Source organism: Solea solea, unplaced genomic scaffold (genome assembly GCF_958295425.1).
Source record: "Solea solea unplaced genomic scaffold, fSolSol10.1 scaffold_48, whole genome shotgun sequence".
NCBI classification, from domain to species: Eukaryota; Metazoa; Chordata; class Actinopteri; order Pleuronectiformes; family Soleidae; genus Solea; species Solea solea.
Genome location: NW_026704104.1, coordinates 277815 through 293884, shown reverse-complemented (window position 1 = coordinate 293884; position 16070 = coordinate 277815). Strand labels below are relative to the sequence as shown.

The 16070-nt window shown below is 50.6% G+C and overlaps 26 non-coding genes and 2 pseudogenes across 26 annotated transcripts; 10 read left to right on the top strand and 18 right to left on the bottom strand.

The window, feature by feature from the left end:
- Nucleotides 1–1094: 1094 nt before the first annotated feature.
- LOC131452227 (U2 spliceosomal RNA) lies at nt 1095–1295 on the top strand (annotated as a pseudogene).
- A 133-nt stretch (nt 1296–1428) lies between these two features.
- Nucleotides 1429–1547, bottom strand: LOC131451863 (5S ribosomal RNA). Its single transcript, XR_009236699.1, has one exon. It is a non-coding gene; the product is annotated as a 5S ribosomal RNA (ribosomal RNA).
- Nucleotides 1548–1949: 402 nt separating this feature from the next.
- LOC131452056 (U1 spliceosomal RNA) lies at nt 1950–2113 on the top strand. Its single transcript, XR_009236882.1, has one exon. It is a non-coding gene; the product is annotated as a U1 spliceosomal RNA (small nuclear RNA).
- A 645-nt stretch (nt 2114–2758) lies between these two features.
- On the top strand, nt 2759–2870 carry LOC131451798 (U5 spliceosomal RNA). Its single transcript, XR_009236635.1, has one exon. It is a non-coding gene; the product is annotated as a U5 spliceosomal RNA (small nuclear RNA).
- A 179-nt stretch (nt 2871–3049) lies between these two features.
- On the top strand, nt 3050–3242 carry LOC131452213 (U2 spliceosomal RNA). The gene has a single exon (XR_009237031.1). It is a non-coding gene; the product is annotated as a U2 spliceosomal RNA (small nuclear RNA).
- Nucleotides 3243–3373: 131 nt separating this feature from the next.
- LOC131451904 (5S ribosomal RNA) lies at nt 3374–3479 on the bottom strand (annotated as a pseudogene).
- A 402-nt stretch (nt 3480–3881) lies between these two features.
- Nucleotides 3882–4045, top strand: LOC131452002 (U1 spliceosomal RNA). The gene has a single exon (XR_009236830.1). It is a non-coding gene; the product is annotated as a U1 spliceosomal RNA (small nuclear RNA).
- A 1653-nt stretch (nt 4046–5698) lies between these two features.
- LOC131452060 (U1 spliceosomal RNA) lies at nt 5699–5862 on the bottom strand. Its single transcript, XR_009236885.1, has one exon. It is a non-coding gene; the product is annotated as a U1 spliceosomal RNA (small nuclear RNA).
- Nucleotides 5863–6264: 402 nt separating this feature from the next.
- On the top strand, nt 6265–6383 carry LOC131451857 (5S ribosomal RNA). The gene has a single exon (XR_009236693.1). It is a non-coding gene; the product is annotated as a 5S ribosomal RNA (ribosomal RNA).
- Nucleotides 6384–6550: 167 nt separating this feature from the next.
- LOC131452190 (U2 spliceosomal RNA) lies at nt 6551–6743 on the bottom strand. Its single transcript, XR_009237009.1, has one exon. It is a non-coding gene; the product is annotated as a U2 spliceosomal RNA (small nuclear RNA).
- A 179-nt stretch (nt 6744–6922) lies between these two features.
- LOC131451760 (U5 spliceosomal RNA) lies at nt 6923–7035 on the bottom strand. Its single transcript, XR_009236599.1, has one exon. It is a non-coding gene; the product is annotated as a U5 spliceosomal RNA (small nuclear RNA).
- Nucleotides 7036–7682: 647 nt separating this feature from the next.
- Nucleotides 7683–7846, bottom strand: LOC131452045 (U1 spliceosomal RNA). The gene has a single exon (XR_009236871.1). It is a non-coding gene; the product is annotated as a U1 spliceosomal RNA (small nuclear RNA).
- Nucleotides 7847–8248: 402 nt separating this feature from the next.
- On the top strand, nt 8249–8367 carry LOC131451867 (5S ribosomal RNA). Its single transcript, XR_009236703.1, has one exon. It is a non-coding gene; the product is annotated as a 5S ribosomal RNA (ribosomal RNA).
- A 113-nt stretch (nt 8368–8480) lies between these two features.
- Nucleotides 8481–8673, bottom strand: LOC131452188 (U2 spliceosomal RNA). Its single transcript, XR_009237008.1, has one exon. It is a non-coding gene; the product is annotated as a U2 spliceosomal RNA (small nuclear RNA).
- A 179-nt stretch (nt 8674–8852) lies between these two features.
- On the bottom strand, nt 8853–8965 carry LOC131451759 (U5 spliceosomal RNA). The gene has a single exon (XR_009236598.1). It is a non-coding gene; the product is annotated as a U5 spliceosomal RNA (small nuclear RNA).
- A 647-nt stretch (nt 8966–9612) lies between these two features.
- LOC131451954 (U1 spliceosomal RNA) lies at nt 9613–9776 on the bottom strand. The gene has a single exon (XR_009236785.1). It is a non-coding gene; the product is annotated as a U1 spliceosomal RNA (small nuclear RNA).
- A 401-nt stretch (nt 9777–10177) lies between these two features.
- Nucleotides 10178–10296, top strand: LOC131451856 (5S ribosomal RNA). The gene has a single exon (XR_009236692.1). It is a non-coding gene; the product is annotated as a 5S ribosomal RNA (ribosomal RNA).
- Nucleotides 10297–10445: 149 nt separating this feature from the next.
- Nucleotides 10446–10638, bottom strand: LOC131452187 (U2 spliceosomal RNA). Its single transcript, XR_009237007.1, has one exon. It is a non-coding gene; the product is annotated as a U2 spliceosomal RNA (small nuclear RNA).
- Nucleotides 10639–10818: 180 nt separating this feature from the next.
- Nucleotides 10819–10930, bottom strand: LOC131451808 (U5 spliceosomal RNA). The gene has a single exon (XR_009236645.1). It is a non-coding gene; the product is annotated as a U5 spliceosomal RNA (small nuclear RNA).
- Nucleotides 10931–11577: 647 nt separating this feature from the next.
- LOC131451968 (U1 spliceosomal RNA) lies at nt 11578–11741 on the bottom strand. The gene has a single exon (XR_009236798.1). It is a non-coding gene; the product is annotated as a U1 spliceosomal RNA (small nuclear RNA).
- Nucleotides 11742–12143: 402 nt separating this feature from the next.
- Nucleotides 12144–12262, top strand: LOC131451855 (5S ribosomal RNA). Its single transcript, XR_009236691.1, has one exon. It is a non-coding gene; the product is annotated as a 5S ribosomal RNA (ribosomal RNA).
- Nucleotides 12263–12429: 167 nt separating this feature from the next.
- On the bottom strand, nt 12430–12622 carry LOC131452186 (U2 spliceosomal RNA). Its single transcript, XR_009237006.1, has one exon. It is a non-coding gene; the product is annotated as a U2 spliceosomal RNA (small nuclear RNA).
- Nucleotides 12623–12802: 180 nt separating this feature from the next.
- Nucleotides 12803–12914, bottom strand: LOC131451789 (U5 spliceosomal RNA). Its single transcript, XR_009236627.1, has one exon. It is a non-coding gene; the product is annotated as a U5 spliceosomal RNA (small nuclear RNA).
- A 646-nt stretch (nt 12915–13560) lies between these two features.
- LOC131452027 (U1 spliceosomal RNA) lies at nt 13561–13724 on the bottom strand. Its single transcript, XR_009236854.1, has one exon. It is a non-coding gene; the product is annotated as a U1 spliceosomal RNA (small nuclear RNA).
- A 403-nt stretch (nt 13725–14127) lies between these two features.
- LOC131451853 (5S ribosomal RNA) lies at nt 14128–14246 on the top strand. The gene has a single exon (XR_009236689.1). It is a non-coding gene; the product is annotated as a 5S ribosomal RNA (ribosomal RNA).
- Nucleotides 14247–14431: 185 nt separating this feature from the next.
- Nucleotides 14432–14624, bottom strand: LOC131452185 (U2 spliceosomal RNA). The gene has a single exon (XR_009237005.1). It is a non-coding gene; the product is annotated as a U2 spliceosomal RNA (small nuclear RNA).
- A 180-nt stretch (nt 14625–14804) lies between these two features.
- On the bottom strand, nt 14805–14916 carry LOC131451788 (U5 spliceosomal RNA). Its single transcript, XR_009236626.1, has one exon. It is a non-coding gene; the product is annotated as a U5 spliceosomal RNA (small nuclear RNA).
- Nucleotides 14917–15562: 646 nt separating this feature from the next.
- On the bottom strand, nt 15563–15726 carry LOC131452026 (U1 spliceosomal RNA). The gene has a single exon (XR_009236853.1). It is a non-coding gene; the product is annotated as a U1 spliceosomal RNA (small nuclear RNA).
- Between the last annotated feature and the right edge of the window lie 344 nt (nt 15727–16070).

Genomic DNA, 16070 nt, shown 5'->3' with positions numbered 1-16070 from the left:
GAAAAGAAGGAAAGAAGAGGAAGAAAAACGTGAAAAAGATAGAGGTACAGTAATGTCAATGTGATGAAGTGCATGAAATTAATAGTTCAATGCATTGTAGTTACCGTTGTTGGAGCAGAGTGTTAGCTTGCTAGCTTACTTCGGACAATAGCAACATTGTTTAATAATCAATAAATAGCTGAGTTGACGTGTGTTAATGTTACTACACCTTAAATTCATCAGGGACGTTTGGAAACTTAACGTTAGGCCTGTTCAGGTGTTATTTTACAGGTCTTTCCTGCTTGTATGTCAGCTAAAAGGCTTTTAGTTGTCCATCCCCTTTGTAATAGGGTGCTTGTAAGCCTTTGGTTTTATGTGTCACAGTTTATGTTGGTTAAAGTTTACATCAGTGTTAAAGTGCAGTTAAAGTGTATGACAGTTAATATTTCATACCTTAGCTTTCCCATATCATTCATAGGCTATATATGCATATACTGGTTTTTGCACTGTGGTTAGACTGAATTGCATTGCAATGACAATAAAGTTGAATGAATCTCATCACATTTTCATTATTAGTCTATGTTAGTCTCATGTATAGCACACCAAGCATCTGTTTTTTTTTATTAACATGCAGTCATCACATACATATACTTCTCTTCTCTCTTCAGATGCACTTTTAAAATATTTCAGTACCACCCCGAGTGACACAGCATCAGGTGCTGCTGTCCTGTCTACCTCTGCACAGCCCAGTGACACAGCATCAGGTACTCCTGTCCCGTCTACCTCTGCACAGCCCGGTGAATCAAGAGGTCTCTCATTTTTTTTTCTTATACTGTGTGCAATAGTGTGTGTTGTTATGTCTGCACTGGTTTCATAATTTATTATTTTGTGCAATACTATATTTAAATTGTATTTTTAATTCATTTTATGTCACTTGTTTTCGTGTGCAGTGTTCGGCTTAATATGTTTGCCTTATTTGGTGTGATATTTTTTACTCAAAGAAATAAAATCTTGAGTACACACATGCAGTTTCTGTGTGATTGTATGAAAGTTGATTGTGAAATTGACTGCAGCGATGCAAGGGGGCACCAGCTAAAATCTTGCCTAGGGCACCAAATTACTCAGGGCCGGCACTGCTTTTGGCTAAGATCAAGTGTAGCATCTGTTCTTATCAGTTTAATATCTGATATGTCCTCTATATGGGGATTAAATATTAAATGCATTTTTGAGCATTGGGCGGTGAAGCCTGGGGCTTGCTCTCTTCACTCCTTGCATTGACCTGGTATTGCAGTGCCACCAGGAACGGTGCACCGTTCTCTTTTTTTTTTCTGTGAAAACCAAAGCAAGGCTGAAACTGGAAGGACATTAATGTGTGCCCGTGCGTCAACGTAATTGCAAGCCCACGTTTCTTGTAAGGAAGCAGCAGTGTAAAGCGTGCTGCAGTGTAAAAGCTTACAGCACCTGGTATTCCTAGGCGGTCTCCCATCCAAGTACTAACCAGGCCCGACCCTGCTTAGCTTCCGAGATCAGACGAGATCGGGCGTGCTCAGGGTGGTGTGGCCGTAAGCCGACGGGCAGGTGACACAGACTCCTTTTATAGACCAGGCAAGGCCCCCTGCTCGTGGAGGGGCTCAAAAGTCAGCCTTCCGAACACACTGCACTTGAGCCTTTATCGCCACTACCTGCTACACTCTATTCCAGTATTTGGAAGCTACACCGAGATGGGTAAGCTGCTGTTGGTGCCGTCAGGTCCAGTTGTTGCTGAATCTATAGGAAATGACAGCCAGGTATGCCAGTGAAAAGGTCGAGTGTTTCCTCTCCAATGTGTGCTGGAGGTTGAAGTTGAACACAGCACAGCATTAACGAGCACCTGAGTCAAGGCATTGGACTCTGGGACTATCCATTTCCTGCACCATCGGCCAAAGAGCTGTGTCTGGGAACAGCCACCCAGTGCTGGGCAAGTTCACCTCATACTTACCTGGCAGGGGACACACCATGATCAAGAAGGTGGTTCACCCAGGGCGAGGCTCAGCCATTGCACTCTGGTTGTGCTGACCCCTGCAAATTCCCCAAACGTGGGAATCTTGACTGCATAATTTTTGCTGGTGGGGTACTGCGTCCGCGCTCTCCCCCGATGACGTAGTTGTAAGCAAAGGTCAGCCGCCCAAAGTTCCGCCTTGTGTGCCCATCTCCAGGCTTCTCACGTGCTCGCAGAGCGACATCCCCTGTCTTTCCAAGTTGCTGGGAATGGGATGGTTGTGGGTGTTGTCTTTTAGCTCTAAGGAAATGTCATGCTCCCTTTCCCGGCTCTTTGTAGGAGAACTGGATTGTTGGAGATGGATCCATGGCCATCATGCCAAGGGTTAATACTTTGGCGCTTGTTCCGTCCACTCCTGTACATTGACCTGATATTGAAGCGATGCCAGGAGCAGCTCACCATTTCAGAAGCCCGGAGGAGCTGGGAAACGGCCCGGCAGTTTGTACTGCTCGGTGTGACACAGAGCTGCTTTGCTCATGCACTCACATCTACCACTAAACCTTGGAGGTGTGCCCGGGAGCGAGGAATGTGCCACAGCCTCAGCGATTGATAGAAAACTGCAGCACACAACCAACAGTAAGAATGCGCTTCCAAACATGCAGTCAAATGTGGGCGGTTGATTGGCCGGCAAACCAAAAACGTTGAAGAAAGGCTGTCCCAAGGTGGCCGGCCGGGCCGACCGAGACTGTGGTGACTCCGGCGGATAGACTCCTTGGCTGCTCTCAAGGAGAGGGGCTATGTCGACTCTGTTTTTCTTCAAAATGCACAAGTCTTTCGCCTTTTACTAAAGACTTCCGTGGAGAGGAACGTCCGAGAGTTTAAGTTATTTTTGGTGGGCTTTGCTGTATGGCTGCGCCCTTTGAGTGTGTCAAATGTCAAGCAGCTGTCCGTCACGGCTCAGAGGTGCGCTTAGATCACCTGGGGGCGGAGGTGATCGGCAGCAGCCTTTGTTATGCGCACTTCAGAAACATGGCACCACAACAAGTAACTTGTGCGCCAAGATCTTGAGTTGGCCCAAGACACTGGTGGGCCATCGCTTCTCGGCCTTTTGGCTACGATCAAGTGTAGTATCTGTTCTTATCAGTTTAATATCTGATATGTCCTCTATATGGGGATTAAATATTAAATGCATTTTTGAGCATTGGGCGGTGAAACCTGGGGCTTGCTCTCTTCACTCCTTGCATTGACCTGGTATTGCAGTGCCACCAGGAACGGTGCACCGTTCTCTTTTTTTCTGTGAAAACCAAAGCAAGGCTGAAACTGGAAGGACATTAACGTGTGCCCGTGCGTCAACGTAATTGCAAGCCCACCTTTCTTGTAAGGAAGCAGCAGTGTAAAAGCGTGCTGCAGTGTAAAAGCTTACAGCACCTGGTATTCCCAGGCGGTCTCCCATCCAAGTACTAACCAGGCCCGACCCTGCTTAGCTTAGATCGGGCGTGCTCAGGGTGGTGTGGCCGTAAGCCGACGGGCAGGTGACACAGACTCCTTTTATAGACCAGGCAAGGCCCCCTGCTCGTGGAGGGGCTCAAAAGGCAGCCTTCCGAACACACTGCACTTGAGCCTTTATCGCCACTACCTGCTACACTCTATTCCAGTATTAGGAAGCTACACCGAGATGGGTAAGCTGCTGTTGGTGCCGTCAGGTGCAGTTGTTGCTGAATCGATAGGAAATGACAGCCAGGTATGCCAGTGAAAAGGTCGAGTGTTTCCTCTCCAATGTGTGCTGGAGGTTGAAGTTGAACACAGCACAGCATTAACGAGCACCTGAGTCAAGGCATTGGACTCTGGGACTATCCATTTCCTGCACCATCGGCCAAAGAGCTGTGTCTGGGAACAGCCACCCAGTGCTGGGCAAGTACACCTCATACTTACCTGGCAGGGGAGATACCATGATCAAGAAGGTGGTTCACCCAGGGCGAGGCTCAGCCATTGCACTCTGGTTGTGCTGACCCCTGCAAATTCCCCAAACGTGGGAATCTTGACTGCATATTTTTTGCTAGTGGGGTACTGCGTCCGCGCTCTCCCCCGATGACGTAGTTGTAAGCAAAGGTCAGCCGCCCAAGGTTCCGCCTTGTGTGCCCATCTCCAGGCTTCTCACGTGCTCGCAGAGCGACGTCCCCAGTATTTCCAAGTTGCTGGGAATGGGATGGTTGTGGGTGTTGTCTTTTAGCTCTAAGGAAATGTCATGCTCCCTTTCCCGGCTCTTTGTAGGTAGAACTGGATTGTTGGAGATGGATCCATGGCCATCATGCCAAGGGTTAATACTTTGGCGCTTGCTCCGTCCACTCCTGTACATTGACCTGATATTGAAGCGATGCCAGGAGCAGCTCACCATTTCAGAAGCCCGGAGGAGTTGGGAAACGGCCCGGCAGTTTGTACTGCTCGGTGTGACACAGAGCTGCTTTGCTCATGCACTCACATCTACCACTAAACCTTGGAGGTGTCCCCCGTGAGCGAGGAATGTGCCACAGCCTCAGCGGTTGATAGAAAACTGCAGCACACAACCAACGGTAAGAATGCGCTTCCAAACATGCAGTCAAATGAGGGCGGTTGATTGGCCGGCAAACCAAAAACGTTGAAGAAAGGCTGTCCCAAGGTGGCCGGCCGGGCCAGCCGAGACTGTGGTGACTCTGGCGGATAGACTCCTTGGCTGCTCTCAAGGAGAGGGGCTATGGTGACTCTGGTTTTTCTTCAAAATGCTCAAGTCTTTCGCCTAGTGATGTGACGTTCCGTTTCGAGGCTTCGAAGCGTGTGCCGAGTAGGGGAGGGGGCGTTTCCGCGATGCGCGTATCGAGGCTTGCTTCATTTAGGGGAGGAGCCAAAAATGATGACGTCCGAAGCCTCGCTGCCCGGCTGTACCACGTGATTACTTCGTGAAGTGGTTCAGATTTAGCGCGAGGTTTTACAGCTATATAGACCCCTATATAGGCTGCATTCAAAATGTGGGTTTTTGAAGGAGAGTTGCGGTCAGTTGAGAGTTTGGATAGTTTGGAGAGTTTGGATACTAGAGTTTGGACAGCGTTTATATAGTTTGGAGAGTTTAGGGAGAGATAGAGATTTAGGAGAGGGAGGAGAGTAGGATAGGTGATATAGGATGGAGCCAGCGAGGTTCATCATTGTCCAAGTTTCACAAGCATAATCTGTGCCCTTTTCCTAGTTCCACAAGCACTTTCACTGTCCTCTGCCTGATTACGCCCATGCCATTTTCAGAAAAACATTGCACAACCTGCCATATTATGATATTACCATTTTGGGAAGACTTTCTAACAGACACAAAAATTCAATTCATCACACATTATGTGGTTCAGATACAGCTGCCTGTGATTATACACTTGGCCAGTAGGTGGTTTCGTGTGCACATGAAGCTTCGAGAAATGAACCCTTTCTCGAACCAATTGGCTCAAGTGGTTCAATGCCTCATGAGGCTTCATCTCACCATCACTAGTATTAACCCTTGGCATGATGGCCATGGATCCATCTCCAACAATCCAGTTCTACCTACAAAGAGCCGGGAAAGGGAGCATGACATTTCCTTAGAGCTAAAAGACAACACCCACAACCATCCCATTCCCAGCAACTTGGAAATACTGGGGACGTCGCTCTGCGAGCACGTGAGAAGCCTGGAGATGGGCACACAAGGCGGAACCTTGGGCGGCTGACCTTTGCTTACAACTACGTCATCGGGGGAGAGCACGGACGGAGTACCCCACTAGCAAAAAATATGCAGTCAAGATTCCCACGTTTGGGGAATTTGCAGGGGTCAGCACAACCAGAGTGCAATGGCTGAGCCTCGCCCTGGGTGAACCACCTTCTTGATCATGGTATCTCCCCTGCCAGGTAAGTATGAGGTGTACTTGCCCAGCACTGGGTGGCTGTTCCCAGACACAGCTCTTTGGCCGATGGTGCAGGAAATGGATAGTCCCAGAGTCCAATGCCTTGACTCAGGTGCTCGTTAATGCTGTGCTGTGTTCAACTTCAACCTCCAGCACACATTGGAGAGGAAACACTCGACCTTTTCACTGGCATACCTGGCTGTCATTTCCTATCGATTCAGCAACAACTGCACCTGACGGCACCAACAGCAGCTTACCCATCTCGGTGTAGCTTCCTAATACTGGAATAGAGTGTAGCAGGTAGTGGCGATAAAGGCTCAAGTGCAGTGTGTTCGGAAGGCTGCCTTTTGAGCCCCTCCACGAGCAGGGGGCCTTGCCTGGTCTATAAAAGGAGTCTGTGTCACCTGCCCGTCGGCTTACGGCCACACCACCCTGAGCACGCCCGATCTCGTCTGATCTCGGAAGCTAAGCAGGGTCGGGCCTGGTTAGTACTTGGATGGGAGACCGCCTGGGAATACCAGGTGCTGTAAGCTTTTACACTGCAGCACGCTTTTACACTGCAGCACGCTTTTACACTGCAGCACGCTTTTACACTGCTGCTTCCTTACAAGAAACGTGGGCTTGCAATTACGTTGACGCACGGGCACACGTTAATGTCCTTCCAGTTTCAGCCTTGCTTTGGTTTTCACAGAAAAAAAGAGAACGGTGCACCGTTCCTGGTGGCACTGCAATACCAGGTCAATGCAAGGAGTGAAGAGAGCAAGCCCAAGGTTTCACCGCCCAATGCTCAAAAATGCATTTAATATTTAATCCCCATATAGAGGACATATCAGATATTAAACTGATAAGAACAGATACTACACTTGATCTTAGCCAAAAGGCCGAGAAGCGATGGCCCACCAGTGTCTGGGGCCAACTCAAGATCTTGGCGCACAAGTTACTTGTTGTGGTGCCGTGTTTCTGAAGTGCGCATAACAAAGGCTGCCGCTGCTCACCTCCACCCCCAGGTGATCTAAGTGCACCTCTGAGCCGTGACGGACAGCTGCTTGACATTTGACACACTCAAAGGGCGCAGCCATACAGCAAAGCCCACCAAAAATAACTTAAACTCTTGGACGTTCCTCTCCACGGAAGTCTTTAGTAAAAGGCGAAAGACTTGAGCATTTTGAAGAAAAACCAGAGTCAACATAGCCCCTCTCCTTGAGAGCAGCCAAGGAGTCTATCCGCCAGAGTCACCACAGTCTCGGTCGGCCCGGCCGGCCACCTTGGGACAGCCTTTCTTCAACGTTTTTGGTTTGCCGGCCAATCAACCGCCCACATTTGACTGCATGTTTGGAAGCGCATTCTTACCGTTGGTTGTGTGCTGCAGTTTTCTATCAACCGCTGAGGCTGTGGCACATTCCTCGCTCACGGGGGACACCTCCAAGGTTTAGTGGTAGATGTGAGTGCATGAGCAAAGCAGCTCTGTGTCACACCGAGCAGTACAAACTGCCGGGCCGTTTCCCAACTCCTCCGGGCTTCTGAAATGGTGAGCTGCTCCTGGCATCGCTTCAATATCAGGTCAATGTACAGGAGTGGACGGAGCAAGCGCCAAAGTATTAACCCTTGGCATGATGGCCATGGATCCATCTCCAACAATCCAGTTCTACCTACAAAGAGCCGGGAAAGGGAGCATGACATTTCCTTAGAGCTAAAAGACAACACCCACAACCATCCCATTCCCAGCAACTTGGAAATACTGGGGACGTCGCTCTGCGAGCACGTGAGAAGCCTGGAGATGGGCACACAAGGCGGAACCTTGGGCGGCTGACCTTTGCTTACAACTACGTCATCGGGGGAGAGCGCGGACGCAGTACCCCACTAGCAAAAAATATGCAGTCAAGATTCCCACGTTTGGGGAATTTGCAGGGGTCAGCACAACCAGAGTGCAATGGCTGAGCCTCGCCCTGGGTGAACCACCTTCTTGATCATGGTATCTCCCCTGCCAGGTAAATATGAGGTGTACTTGCCCAGCACTGGGTGGCTGTTCCCAGACACAGCTCTTTGGCTGATGGTGCAGGAAATGGATAGTCCCAGAGTCCAATGCCTTGACTCAGGTGCTCGTTAATGCTGTGCTGTGTTCAACTTCAACCTCCAGCACACATTGGAGAGGAAACACTCGACCTTTTCACTGGCATACCTGGCTGTCATTTCCTATCGATTCAGCAACAACTGCACCTGACGGCACCAACAGCAGCTTACCCATCTCGGTGTAGCTTCCTAATACTGGAATAGAGTGTAGCAGGTAGTGGCGATAAAGGCTCAAGTGCAGTGTGTTCGGAAGGCTGCCTTTTGAGCCCCTCCACGAGCAGGGGGCTTTGCCTGGTCTATAAAAGGAGTCTGTGTCACCTGCCCGTCGGCTTACGGCCACACCACCCTGAGCACGCCCGATCTCGTCTGATCTCGGAAGCTAAGCAGGGTCGGGCCTGGTTAGTACTTGGATGGGAGGCCGCCTGGGAATACCAGGTGCTGTAAGCTTTTACACTGCTGCTTCCTTACAAGAAACGTGGGCTTGCAATTACGTTGACGCACGGGCACACGTTAATGTCCTTCCAGTTTCAGCCTTGCTTTGGTTTTCACAGAAAAAAAGAGAACGGTGCACCGTTCCTGGTGGCACTGCAATACCAGGTCAATGCAAGGAGTGAAGAGAGCAAGCCCAAGGTTTCACCGCCCAATGCTCAAAAATGCATTTAATATTTAATCCCCATATAGAGGACATATCAGATATTAAACTGATAAGAACAGATACTACACTTGATCTTAGCCAAAAGGCCGAGAAGCGATGGCCCACCAGTGTCTGGGGCCAACTCAAGATCTTGGCGCACAAGTTACTTGTTGTGGTGCCGTGTTTCTGAAGTGCGCATAACAAAGGCTGCTGCTGCTCACCTCCACCCCCAGGTGATCTAAGTGCACCTCTGAGCCATGACGGACAGCTGCTTGACATTTGACACACTCAAAGGGCGCAGCCATACAGCAAAGCCCACCAAAAATAACTTAAACTCTTGGACGTTCCTCTCCACGGAAGTCTTTAGTAAAAGGCGAAAGACTTGAGCATTTTGAAGAAAAACCAGAGTCAACATAGCCCCTCTCCTTGAGAGCAGCCAAGGAGTCTATCCGCCAGAGTCACCACAGTCTCGGTCGGCCCGGCCGGCCACCTTGGGACAGCCTTTCTTCAACGTTTTTGGTTTGCCGGCCAATCAACCGCCCACATTTGACTGCATGTTTGGAAGCGCATTCTTACCGTTGGTTGTGTGCTGCAGTTTTCTATCAACCGCTGAGGCTGTGGCACATTCCTCGCTCACGGGGGACACCTCCAAGGTTTAGTGGTAGATGTGAGTGCATGAGCAAAGCAGCTCTGTGTCACACCGAGCAGTACAAACTGCCGGGCCGTTTCCCAACTCCTCCGGGCTTCTGAAATGGTGAGCTGCTCCTGGCATCGCTTCAATATCAGGTCAATGTACAGGAGTGGACGGAGCAAGCGCCAAAGTATTAACCCTTGGCATGATGGCCATGGATCCATCTCCAACAATCCAGTTCTACCTACAAAGAGCCGGGAAAGGGAGCATGACATTTCCTTAGAGCTAAAAGACAACACCCACAACCATCCCATTCCCAGCAACTTGGAAATACTGGGGACGTCGCTCTGCGAGCACGTGAGAAGCCTGGAGATGGGCACACAAGGCGGAACCTTGGGCGGCTGACCTTTGCTTACAACTACGTCATCGGGGGAGAGCGCGGACGCAGTACCCCACTAGCAAAAATTATGCAGTCAAGATTCCCACGTTTGGGGAATTTGCAGGGGTCAGCACAACCAGAGTGCAATGGCTGAGCCTCGCCCTGGGTGAACCACCTTCTTGATCATGGTATCTCCCCTGCCAGGTAAGTATGAGGTGTACTTGCCCAGCACTGGGTGGCTGTTCCCAGACACAGCTCTTTGGCTGATGGTGCAGGAAATGAATAGTCCCAGAGTCCAATGCCTTGACTCAGGTGCTCGTTAATGCTGTGCTGTGTTCAACTTCAACCTCCAGCACACATTGGAGAGGAAACACTCGACCTTTTCACTGGCATACCTGGCTGTCATTTCCTATCGATTCAGCAACAACTGCACCTGACGGCACCAACAGCAGCTTACCCATCTCGGTGTAGCTTCTTATACTGGAATAGAGTGTAGCAGGTAGTGGCGATAAAGGCTCAAGTGCAGTGTGTTCGGAAGGCTGCCTTTTGAGCCCCTCCACGAGCAGGGGGCCTTGCCTGGTCTATAAAAGGAGTCTGTGTCACCTGCCCGTCGGCTTACGGCCACACCACCCTGAGCACGCCCGATCTCGTCTGATCTCGGAAGCTAAGCAGGGTCGGGCCTGGTTAGTACTTGGATGGGAGACCGCCTGGGAATACCAGGTGCTGTAAGCTTTTACACTGCAGCACGCTTTTACACTGCAGCACCCTTTTACACTGCTGCTTCCTTACAAGAAACGTGGGCTTGCAATTACGTTGACGCACGGGCACACGTTAATGTCCTTCCAGTTTCAGCCTTGCTTTGGTTTTCACAGAAAAAAAGAGAACGGTGCACCGTTCCTGGTGGCACTGCAATACCAGGTCAATGCAAGGAGTGAAGAGAGCAAGCCCAAGGTTTCACCGCCCAATGCTCAAAAATGCATTTAATATTTAATCCCCATATAGAGGACATATCAGATATTAAACTGATAAGAACAGATACTACACTTGATCTTAGCCAAAAGGCCGAGAAGCGATGGCCCACCAGTGTCTGGGGCCAACTCAAGATCTTGGCGCACAAGTTACTTGTTGTGGTGCCGTGTTTCTGAAGTGCGCATAACAAAGGCTGCTGCTGCTCACCTCCACCCCCAGGTGATCTAAGTGCACCTCTGAGCCATGACGGACAGCTGCTTGACATTTGACACACTCAAAGGGCGCAGACATACAGCAAAGCCCACCAAAAATAACTTAAACTCTTGGACGTTCCTCTCCACGGAATTCTTTAGTAAAAGGCGAAAGACTTGAGCATTTTGAAGAAAAACCAGAGTCAACATAGCCCCTCTCCTTGAGAGCAGCCAAGGAGTCTATCCGCCAGAGTCACCACAGTCTCGGTCGGCCCGGCCGGCCACCTTGGGACAGCCTTTCTTCAACGTTTTTGGTTTGCCGGCCAATCAACCGTCCACATTTGACTGCATGTTTGGAAGCGCATTCTTACCGTTGGTTGTGTGCTGCAGTTTTCTATCAACCGCTGAGGCTGTGGCACATTCCTCGCTCACGGGGGACACCTCCAAGGTTTAGTGGTAGATGTGAGTGCATGAGCAAAGCAGCTCTGTGTCACACCGAGCAGTACAAACTGCCGGGCCGTTTCCCAACTCCTCCGGGCTTCTGAAATGGTGAGCTGCTCCTGGCATCGCTTCAATATCAGGTCAATGTACAGGAGTGGACGAAGCAAGCGCCAAAGTATTAACCCTTGGCATGATGGCCATGGATCCATCTCCAACAATCCAGTTCTACCTACAAAGAGCCGGGAAAGGGAGCATGACATTTCCTTAGAGCTAAAAGACAACACCCACAACCATCCCATTCCCAGCAACTTGGAAATACTGGGGACGTCGCTCTGCGAGCACGTGAGAAGCCTGGAGATGGGCACACAAGGCGGAACCTTGGGCGGCTGACCTTTGCTTACAACTACGTCATCGGGGGAGAGCGCGGACGCAGTACCCCACTAGCAAAAATTATGCAGTCAAGATTCCCACGTTTGGGGAATTTGCAGGGGTCAGCACAACCAGAGTGCAATGGCTGAGCCTCGCCCTGAGTGAACCACCTTCTTGATCATGGTATCTCCCCTGCCAGGTAAGTATGAGGTGTACTTGCCCAGCACTGGGTGGCTGTTCCCAGACACAGCTCTTTGGCTGATGGTGCAGGAAATGAATAGTCCCAGAGTCCAATGCCTTGACTCAGGTGCTCGTTAATGCTGTGCTGTGTTCAACTTCAACCTCCAGCACACATTGGAGAGGAAACACTCGACCTTTTCACTGGCATACCTGGCTGTCATTTCCTATCGATTCAGCAACAACTGCACCTGACGGCACCAACAGCAGCTTACCCATCTCGGTGTAGCTTCCTAATACTGGAATAGAGTGTAGCAGGTAGTGGCGATAAAGGCTCAAGTGCAGTGTGTTCGGAAGGCTGCCTTTTGAGCCCCTCCACGAGCAGGGGGCCTTGCCTGGTCTATAAAAGGAGTCTGTGTCACCTGCCCGTCGGCTTACGGCCACACCACCCTGAGCACGCCCGATCTCGTCTGATCTCGGAAGCTAAGCAGGGTCGGGCCTGGTTAGTACTTGGATGGGAGACCGCCTGGGAATACCAGGTGCTGTAAGCTTTTACACTGCAGCACGCTTTTACACTGCAGCACGCTTTTACACTGCAGCACGCTTTTACACTGCTGCTTCCTTACAAGAAACGTGGGCTTGCAATTACGTTGACGCACGGGCACACGTTAATGTCCTTCCAGTTTCAGCCTTGCTTTGGTTTTCACAGAAAAAAAGAGAACGGTGCACCGTTCCTGGTGGCACTGCAATACCAGGTCAATGCAAGGAGTGAAGAGAGCAAGCCCAAGGTTTCACCGCCCAATGCTCAAAAATGCATTTAATATTTAATCCCCATATAGAGGACATATCAGATATTAAACTGATAAGAACAGATACTACACTTGATCTTAGCCAAAAGGCCGAGAAGCGATGGCCCACCAGTGTCTGGGGCCAACTCAAGATCTTGGCGCACAAGTTACTTGTTGTGGTGCCGTGTTTCTGAAGTGCGCATAACAAAGGCTGCTGCTGCTCACCTCCACCCCCAGGTGATCTAAGTGCACCTCTGAGCCATGACGGACAGCTGCTTGACATTTGACACACTCAAAGGGCGCAGACATTCAGCAAAGCCCACCAAAAATAACTTAAACTCTTGGACGTTCCTCTCCACGGAATTCTTTAGTAAAAGGCGAAAGACTTGAGCATTTTGAAGAAAAACCAGAGTCAACATAGCCCCTCTCCTTGAGAGCAGCCAAGGAGTCTATCCGCCAGAGTCACCACAGTCTCGGTCGGCCCGGCCGGCCACCTTGGGACAGCCTTTCTTCAACGTTTTTGGTTTGCCGGCCAATCAACCGCCCACATTTGACTGCATGTTTGGAAGCGCATTCTTACCGTTGGTTGTGTGCTGCAGTTTTCTATCAACCGCTGAGGCTGTGGCACATTCCTCGCTCACGGGGGACACCTCCAAGGTTTAGTGGTAGATGTGAGTGCATGAGCAAAGCAGCTATGTGTCACACCGAGCAGTACAAACTGCCGGGCCGTTTCCCAACTCCTCCGGGCTTCTGAAATGGTGAGCTGCTCCTGGCATCGCTTCAATATCAGGTCAATGTACAGGAGTGGACGGAGCAAGCGCCAAAGTATTAACCCTTGGCATGATGGCCATGGATCCATCTCCAACAATCCAGTTCTACCTACAAAGAGCCGGGAAAGGGAGCATGACATTTCCTTAGAGCTAAAAGACAACACCCACAACCATCCCATTCCCAGCAACTTGGAAATACTGGGGACGTCGCTCTGCGAGCACGTGAGAAGCCTGGAGATGGGCACACAAGGCGGAACCTTGGGCGGCTGACCTTTGCTTACAACTACGTCATCGGGGGGAGCGCGGACGCAGTACCCCACTAGCAAAAAATATGCAGTCAAGATTCCCACGTTTGGGGAATTTGCAGGGGTCAGCACAACCAGAGTGCAATGGCTGAGCCTCGCCCTGGGTGAACCACCTTCTTGATCATGGTATCTCCCCTGCCAGGTAAGTATGAGATGTACTTGCCCAGCACTGGGTGGCTGTTCCCAGACACAGCTCTTTGGCTGATGGTGCAGGAAATGGATAGTCCCAGAGTCCAATGCCTTGACTCAGGTGCTCGTTAATGCTGTGCTGTGTTCAACTTCAACCTCCAGCACACATTGGAGATGAAACACTCGACCTTTTCACTGGCATACCTGGCTGTCATTTCCTATCGATTCAGCAACAACTGCACCTGACGGCACCAACAGCAGCTTACCCATCTCGGTGTAGCTTCCTAATACTGGAATAGAGTGTAGCAGGTAGTGGCGATAAAGGCCCCTAGTGCAGTGTGTTCGGAAGGCTGCCTTTTGAGCCCCTCCACGAGCAGGGGGCCTTGCCTGGTCTATAAAAGGAGTCTGTGTCACCTGCCCGTCGGCTTACGGCCACACCACCCTGAGCACGCCCGATCTCGTCTGATCTCGGAAGCTAAGCAGGGTCGGGCCTGGTTAGTACTTGGATGGGAGACCGCCTGGGAATACCAGGTGCTGTAAGCTTTTACACTGCAGCACGCTTTTACACTGCAGCACGCTTTTACACTGCAGCACGCTTTTACACTGCAGCACGCTTTTACACTGCTGCTTCCTTACAAGAAACGTGGGCTTGCAATTACGTTGACGCACGGGCACACGTTAATGTCCTTCCAGTTTCAGCCTTGCTTTGGTTTTCACAGAAAAAAAGAGAACGGTGCACCGTTCCTGGTGGCACTGCAATACCAGGTCAATGCAAGGAGTGAAGAGAGCAAGCCCAAGGTTTCACCGCCCAATGCTCAAAAATGCATTTAATATTTAATCCCCATATAGAGGACATATCAGATATTAAACTGATAAGAACAGATACTACACTTGATCTTAGCCAAAAGGCCGAGAAGCGATGGCCCACCAGTGTCTGGGGCCAACTCAAGATCTTGGCGCACAAGTTACTTGTTGTGGTGCCGTGTTTCTGAAGTGCGCATAACAAAGGCTGCTGCTGCTCACCTCCACCCCCAGGTGATCTAAGTGCACCTCTGAGCCATGACGGACAGCTGCTTGACATTTGACACACTCAAAGGGCGCAGACATTCAGCAAAGCCCACCAAAAATAACTTAAACTCTTGGACGTTCCTCTCCACGGAATTCTTTAGTAAAAGGCGAAAGACTTGAGCATTTTGAAGAAAAACCAGAGTCAACATAGCCCCTCTCCTTGAGAGCAGCCAAGGAGTCTATCCGCCAGAGTCACCACAGTCTCGGTCGGCCCGGCCGGCCACCTTGGGACAGCCTTTCTTCAACGTTTTTGGTTTGCCGGCCAATCAACCGCCCACATTTGACTGCATGTTTGGAAGCGCATTCTTACCGTTGGTTGTGTGCTGCAGTTTTCTATCAACCGCTGAGGCTGTGGCACATTCCTCGCTCACGGGGGACACCTCCAAGGTTTAGTGGTAGATGTGAGTGCATGAGCAAAGCAGCTCTGTGTCACACCGAGCAGTACAAACTGCCGGGCCGTTTCCCAACTCCTCCGGGCTTCTGAAATGGTGAGCTGCTCCTGGCATCGCTTCAATATCAGGTCAATGTACAGGAGTGGACGGAGCAAGCGCCAAAGTATTAACCCTTGGCATGATGGCCATGGATCCATCTCCAACAATCCAGTTCTACCTACAAAGAGCCGGGAAAGGGAGCATGACATTTCCTTAGAGCTAAAAGACAACACCCACAACCATCCCATTCCCAGCAACTTGGAAATACTGGGGACGTCGCTCTGCGAGCACGTGAGAAGCCTGGAGATGGGCACACAAGGCGGAACCTTGGGCGGCTGACCTTTGCTTACAACTACGTCATCGGGGGGAGCGCGGACGCAGTACCCCACTAGCAAAAAATATGCAGTCAAGATTCCCACGTTTGGGGAATTTGCAGGGGTCAGCACAACCAGAGTGCAATGGCTGAGCCTCGCCCTGGGTGAACCACCTTCTTGATCATGGTATCTCCCCTGCCAGGTAAGTATGAGGTGTACTTGCCCAGCACTGGGTGGCTGTTCCCAGACACAGCTCTTTGGCTGATGGTGCAGGAAATGGATAGTCCCAGAGTCCAATGCCTTGACTCAGGTGCTCGTTAATGCTGTGCTGTGTTCAACTTCAACCTCCAGCACACATTGGAGAGGAAACACTCGACCTTTTCACTGGCATACCTGGCTGTCATTTCCTATCGATTCAGCAACAACTGCACCTGACGGCACCAACAGCAGCTTACCCATCTCGGTGTAGCTTCCTAATACTGGAATAGAGTGTAGCAGGTAGTGGCGATAAAGGCCCCTAGTGCAGTGTGTTCGGAAGGCTGCCTTTTGAGCCC